The sequence below is a fragment of the Myotis brandtii genome, unplaced genomic scaffold, assembly GCF_000412655.1.
Source record: "Myotis brandtii unplaced genomic scaffold, ASM41265v1 scaffold159, whole genome shotgun sequence".
Taxonomy (NCBI): Eukaryota; Metazoa; Chordata; class Mammalia; order Chiroptera; family Vespertilionidae; genus Myotis; species Myotis brandtii.
The window spans coordinates 3,417,478-3,424,361 of record NW_005355799.1 but is presented as its reverse complement, the minus strand read 5'-3'; positions in this window follow the sequence as shown (position 1 = coordinate 3,424,361).

The window sequence follows — 6,884 nt, the reverse complement described above, 5'->3', positions numbered from 1 at the left end:
CAATATAAGTTCTAATCTATTCTTCTGGGGCAAGCCCCTCTGTAAACATGCTTTGGACAACTTGCTTGATTAGTTTGTGTCAAAGTGAGGTCACCTGATAAGTAGAAAACACCAGAAGTGCTTATTTTTAAGTGCTTATTGAGGCCTCACCCGTGGACTTCCGAAAGAATGTTTTATCTCTGCCTTTAAAATAGAAACTGTTTCCAATTAATGTGATTTTTGTTAATTAATAAGTAAGTTGGATGTTAAGGGGAAGAAAAACGCATCTTTAATATTCCAAAGCAGCTTGGGCTCTCTGTGGCAAGCTATGATGGCAACAACAAAACCAAAACAAAAGCTTCCTGGGAACATAGATGATCAGGTGAGAATATATCTTAAGGAAAATTAACTGGCTCCTTAAAATGTCAAATTTGGATTACTAGAAGATGAGTAGAAGCAGGTGGGTCTTATCTAATGCAAAGCCCATGTAAAATACATGATGACAGTTACCAAAGTCATAATGAGTTTCACTGCTACTGCCCACAAATCCTGTACATATGCAAATACCCATTGCTAACTCTTTAGATTAGAAGAGCAAATATTTTGCAAGGCAAGGCTTATGCAAACTAGAGACTAATTACTGATGTTTGTTTCTACCCAATTTTTGCAAATTGAAATTCTAGCTCAGCCAAGAGAGTGTCATTGAAAATAAGCTTTATTATCAATATTTGTAAGTGATTAATCATTAGAAATATTACATAAGCTGTAGCTCATCTAACTTTTCTCCCATTGTATAAAGTGTGTATTCTTCATGAAACATTCTAGCAAAATAGTCACAAATGTTCTTAACTCTATAACATTCCTAAGTCTAATAAATCAATATGTATTTTATATGTGACAAAAATATAAAATATAGGTTATCCCATTTAGTCTGTATCACCTTGGCATTTCCATCAATTGTAACCATAGAATTACCACTTATTACCACTAGAGTAATGTTTAATTCCCAACTTCCTGTTTTCAATGCATGTGTTTGGCAGGATAGTTGAAGATAAAGTCCATGGCAATGTAGTTGGAGATAATCCCATGCTCTCTGGTGAAATGGAGTTTTCAGAAGAAGTAAGAAAAGGTAAAGGAAAAGAAAAATGTAGGGAACAGAACACACACAAATTAATTATCCATTTAATTTAGTATTATGTGTCCTGGTTTGCATTTAAGAAAGAAAAACTGAATTTATTTATTGCCATTTTGTGTTTAGTACTGTACAACTAGTTCACATTTTCTAATTCACTCTTTAAAACAATAAACGGTGTGTGTGTTGGGGAAGGGGGCAGATAGCAGCTAGAAAAGAAGGGGTGGGTCTGAAGCACAAAGATGCTCTCCAGGCATGTTCAAAATCTCCATTTTTTAACGTCAAAGCCAGAGTTTATCTACTCCCTCCTTTTTACCAACATAGAGTCAAGTAAATTTGAGACTTTAATTTATTTCCCTATGTAAATTTTCATTGTATCAATGTCCATTTGAACCCTAAATTAAAAAAAATATGTTTTCCTTGGCTTAAAGAAGTCAATTAAAACCTGGTAGTGATTATAAGAAAATAAAAGAATGCTATCTGTAAACAATAAAATCTGAAGGATGCATTTTAACCTCCAAGAAAACCCAGGCTGCATTCTGCACCAAAGTTTGTTCAACATTAGAAAGTAGAAGCTATTTAAAAAGTTTAATGCAGACCACTTGAGAAAAGATGCCCATCGCCAAGTCCTTCCCAGCTCACCATAATGTGAACAGCAAAGTGCTATCCATTGTAAAATCAATCAAGGTGATGCAACGCTTAAAATGCAATTGATTTTGGCTAATTTGCAAATAGAAAGGTTTAGAACTTGAATAATTTCTTTCCCACTTTAGCTGGTTCAACAGCCTAGTCAATGAGTTGCCTCATTATTAGTCCTGTTTATTTATTTATTTACTTTAAATAATTCCCAAGTGAGACAACCTTTGATTTATTTTCAACTGTCCTTGGGTAAATGAAAGAGTCCACAAACCAAAATTTAAAAAAAAAAAAAAAGCCACTAGTCAGGATGAGAACCAGATGAAGAAACACTTCAAAAGCAAGATCTACAATATTCAAACTGTGTTTGGAATTTTTAAAAAGTGAAAACAATTAAGAGATTCCATTTCACACTCCTATTAGTGATTACCCTGAAAAACAATGAGAAGAAATAGGAAGAAAATCATTGCAAATTCCATTAGGGACAGATTAGAATGATGTTAAATTACTTTCTGTCTGCCTTCTCGGATCAAGTGGCATAAAGAGTTTATCACCTTTCTAAGGAATCAGCATGCCACCTCTGTGTCCTTTTAGAATACATTCATAATCTTTTTAAAAAGCTTTTATAAACTCAATGTTGTAATTGAATGATATGTTAAGAAGCCTACATTCCTTAAATTCTTGGGGCCCCTTCTGAACATTTCCCCAAAATAACTCCTGCAAAAGGTGAGGCAGGAACATTCTAAAATCTGAAAAAACTAATCAACCAGGATAAATACTCCTGTATACTCAGCCAGAGTGTATTGCATCTTACATAGGCATACCTATGTATGCAGATGAGAGAAATATCCAAGTAAATAGACAAAACTATGCATCCACGCTTACTAATAAAGAGAAACATTTATATGTTTAATATTTGTATCAGTTAGGAAAATGAGAACTTAGCAAAACTTTTTCAGCAGAATAAGTGGTTTGAAATATCTGCTGTTTTCAGAAATATCTAATTAATTGGGTATCTTTTTCTCCAAATTATATATTATGCAAAGTAATTGCTTTACTTTTTGTCCATAAAATTATTGGTTTATCTGAATACAGTTAATTTAAAATCTGCTCTTAGTAGGGGAGTTGCACCTTACTTTTCAATTTAATGAGGCTTTACTGAATATTCATAGAATTATTAAAATATTTTTGAAGAATGATACTTAGTGCTATTGTAGCTAAAGTTCTAGCACAAATTGAAAATCCTGGTGAATTGTTCACAATTTCTGAGCTGAAAGACAGTCTTTCAAACTGAAATAGCAACACAATGCAAACCATTTTGTGACTTAGAACTTGATTGCAGACAGCTGAGATTCAATAGCTGCAGGGGGAACTAAGGACACCATCCAGACGTCTATAATAATTCCTCTCCTTCCACCGCCCTCCCAAGCTGAATGCTGCATCAGTGTGTCAGCCTATTTCTTGTCTCTATAATTAAACTAGAAAGCAGCACTGATTCACATTCTGATCAGAAAAAAATTTACCCATTCACTCAAAGACTAATGAACATGCGGGCAGAGTTATCTAGTCTAGAAATGTTGCTTATTATAATTCCTGGAACCCTGGCTCTGACATTTACAAACCAGCCATTAAAGCTATTGCAGCTGCTCAGGATCGCCTCGGAAGGAGTTCAGAACCAGCTCCCCAAGAGGCGCTACATTGGCATGTGGGCTGTTTTGAACTGAAGGCAATGGAGACCCTGCAAACTCAAGAGAAACTTTGATGTCTCCCTTAAAAAATTAAAATTGGGTCTTTTCAGAGTAAGAGTTACTAACAGAAATACTTTTTATGACATATTTATATGACAGGACAAACGTCTAATTACTAAACATTTGACCTCCTTATTATCCTGTGAAGACCTTCCTTCCCTCCGTAGCCTCAAACACCTTACCTCATTCTAAGTTTAGGATGTCACATATACTTCACTTTATCTTGTTGTGTCTGAACCTCCCATGTATGTGGGGTTTCTGTACATGCACATACAATTAAACTTGGTCCATTTCTCTTCTTAATCTGTCTCATGTCTGTTTGATTATTAGACCAAAAGAAACTAGAGGGTAAGAAAAAATATCTTCCTTCCTGACCTCAAAGTTAACTTGGTGACATGAAGCACCCTCAGCATAAGAAGAGATTCAGAGAATACCAGAACCAATGGAACCTTCTCCATAGCCTGGACTTACCTGAGTTCACATCACTTACACATACACATACACACACACACACACACACACACACACACACACACACACACAATTATAGATTATGCAATTCTTTGGGATAAATCCAGAAATTGTATCTTAAGATAGATGTCCACTTCTGTAGCACGAGGCTATGTTTTCTGAAAGACAAATAGCAGACTAAATGATTTGGTCTGTAATAGCTGAATTTACAGTAAACAGAGTTACAGGATTGTCCTGGACCTTAAAACAATTAAACTTCCACCCAAATCACATAAGCACTGAAAACACCACACACCTGTCAGCACATGAAGTCACATTGCCAACACTCCAGTAATTTAAAAACAAATAGACATCATCCTGGCTTCTTCTGTCACACACAATCGGTGTTTTGTTTTGTTTTTCTAATCAACAATGCCCAACTCTGATTTGTGACTCTTAACTCAGGGCATTGAAGCTGCCATTTTGGTAGGTCTTTTCAGCCAAGACATTTTTTCCTTGTCCATTTGGCTTTCAATGCCAAGGATTGCAATCTCCTGCTCTGAGGATCCCAATCTCTTCTCAAGCCCAGACTCTGGGAAGGAACACAGATAACAATGAGTTCATGTTATTTTCAGGTTTAACCACAAACAAAAATTTGGAGGCTTCTTTGAGATCCTCCCAGTTCCTCTTGGAGTATGTCTTCTTCCACTGTGTCCCATGGCATTATACCGCCACTGACTGCTCCCAAGCTACCATTCAGTACATTAGTAGAATTTGAATCCCCATCCTCAAGACAAATTCTACAGCCTAACTATGCCTACGTAGTTCACAGACATGCTCAATCATGGCCTCATAACTGCAGGAGTTATACTAATTGGCTCATGTGCAAAAATCTAAGAACAAAATGATTACTGAATACATTTAACTTTTCATGCAATCACTTCATGCTATTTTGTCCATTCCCAACCGCTCCAACCCTGCCCAACTGCAGATGTGGAAGATTTTCCATCAACACAATCAGCCACAGTTAATGTAGTACCTGGCAAGGATTTAAAAATTTATCCCCAATACAGGTAGAATTTGAACTTACTTTAGCAGCCCAATAATTTGGGGTATGGACTAGATTAATTTCTAGACCCTCTAAGCATTCAGTTGAAATAGAACCTAAGTTGACTTTGTCCTTCTTATAATTAGGCATTAGATGAAGACATCTATTGACCCTATATCACCATTTCTTGGGACTCCAACAAAATTGGTCTATAATGTACCAATATCAAAAACTGGAAAGGAAAAAACAACCCGCTCACTATTCCTGACTATTATAAAGTTGCTGATAGCCCAGCACTACTCATGATAAAGGCTACATGGGCCATTCACTCTCTTTTCCAGGGTCAGAGATACAGCAATCAACAAAGCATAACACAACTCTTTTCTCATGGAGTTGCACATATACAGAGAAGAAAGACAGTAAAATAATTTTTAAACAATAAAATTAATGCTATCTTTAAAAGTAAATATAAGATTAAATAAGGAAAGACAATATTGGCCCCCTATTTTAATTTATTCCCTGGGAATGTAACATTTGAGCCTAGACTTGAGTAAAATGAGGCATGCAAATATCAGAAATTGTTCCAAGAAGAGAGGTCTGCAAGAGCAAAAGCCCAGAGATGCCTGGGTTTAAATGAGAGCAGCAGCATCAGCAATTACTCTCATTTCTGGGTCATTAAGGACCACTTGCGGTTTATAATACAAACAATTGATTTGAACAAAATTTTTAGAAACCCCTTTTTAAAAAATAGTTTTCCCTGGTTAATCTCTCCCCATACCCCCCTTCCCTCTGAGATCTGACAGTCTATTCCATGCTTCCATGTCTCTGTGTTTTGTTCATCAGTTTATGTTGTTCATTAGATTCCACATATAAGTGAAGCCATGTGATATTTGTCTTTCTCTGACTGGACTCTCAATAATAATAATAATAAAATTAAGAATAGTTTTCCCCTTCTTTACTTTCAATGTCATGTTTTCAGGGAAGTTCTTCATAATATCCTTGCCAGAAGCATTTGAGGGTTCATAACTGGACCCCTCCAAAACCCCCAGTGTTTCCCCACTCAGTCTGTCCTAATGCTGCCAAGATTACCTTTGCAGCTCTCCACTGTTTTGTGTTTGCCTCCCTTTACAGAGAAACTTACTGAATGTATTTTACTATGTCAACTTGTCTTAGCTGTGACTATATTTCCAAGACTCTCCTTTTCAGTATGCTTCCAAGTTACAATTTTTCACAAAAGAAATCTATGCGTGATTTGGAAGGCAGAGTGAAATGCAGTCATTCCTCTGCGAAGGCCACTGCAGTAGGATATGGGAAGAGACAGACACAGAGGTGTGCCAAGTTCCAGCGGCCCTGGAACCCTGTGTTGCACATCTAGCTCTTCCTTCCAACTTGCCTTGTGCAGAAACAGCAGACTTCAGCAGCTCTCCTCCCCCCAGCCCCTGTCCCACTCCATCAGCTGGAGGGACCAGCCTTCCCAGATCCCTTTGCAAGTTTCAACCTGTCAACCCACATCAGTGCCTCAGAAATCCTGGCAATGGACTTTCCTCTGATGTTCTACAACTCCCCTTGTTAGACCCTTACTTCCACAGTATCTCTGATTGTGTAAATACTTTATTCCACAACACACTCATAGTGATTCTGGCCTCTTTGTAGAACCCAGGCTCTCTCTCTCTCTTTCTCTCTCTCTTACTTCTCTCTCACTCTCCCCCATCTCTTTTATACACACACATATTCAGTGCCAAAGCACTTTTATGTATATCTCTTTTAAGATACATATTATTCTTCTGTAGGTGAGGAAGAGTTAACTTTATTTGACTCTTCTTCCTTCTGAAAGTAACTATAGACATTGGTAGTCATGAAGAGAATTCAACTCCAATACCACTTACCTAGT